Here is a 995-nt window from a genome sequence, read left to right on the forward strand (position 1 = left end):
ATTATATTACAGGTCCCTCAGGACAACACCAACACTACTGAGAATGGATAATATATCGGTTTGACCATATAGTTTAAACTATCACCACTTGATTCTCATAGTTACATCATATATTATATCTATATTGCATCTATGAACAAAATCACATCACAATGCCACATAAGATTAATCTACAACTGAGTTCATCATTCAAATGGCATGTACATCGTATGCATTTTTACTCACTAAGTCATCGTATGCATTTCCCCCCCATTATATATAATTATGCTGTTTAGCTAGCTTAGCTGAGGATAGATCTGGGAAGGCGCCTAGTTGTTATGACGGATTTACTCATGATCGTTTTTGAGGACTTGAACCCTATATGGCTCAAGTCAATGTAGTATGCTAGCGGGTCTGTTTGTTTGGAGTTGCTTAAGATCATCTTTATGCCTTATTTAGTTAAACGTAGGCCTTAGTGTTTTCAAAACAGCTTTATTTTGGTAACCGGTCACTCACTAATACATTTGGAGATCTAGTTATGTTATGATGCTTTGAGTTTACTCTAGTTATTATGATTGTGGTTTTAAATTATTGCTATCTCTATTCCTTAGTCAAAAGTTTTCCTTTGTAGTCTTTTTACGGAGATGATGATATCCCTCGGTCTTGTTCCGAGAGAAATAAGGCTGGAAGGCGAACCATGGAGTCAAGTCAATTACTAGTTAAATTATTTCTACGGGGCATTACAAATACGCATTCACTATTGTCACTCAATGCATGCAAGTTTCTTTTTCATCTTGTTGAAGGGGGTTTTGACAATATAATTCCATATTCTCTTTTCCTCACAATCACCAGATGATATTATTTGTCAGCCCATTGAAATAACACATATGGTCTCTAATAGTTGAACAGAAAGTAATGTGTTTGCTTGTACCAGATAGAAAACAAAAGAACCCATTTTTAACATACTTGAATTTGTTTTGAGCATCAGGCAATTGGTCATGGGATTCCAAGTTCAT

Source organism: Corylus avellana, chromosome ca11, assembly GCF_901000735.1.
Source record: "Corylus avellana chromosome ca11, CavTom2PMs-1.0".
Taxonomy (NCBI): Eukaryota; Viridiplantae; Streptophyta; class Magnoliopsida; order Fagales; family Betulaceae; genus Corylus; species Corylus avellana.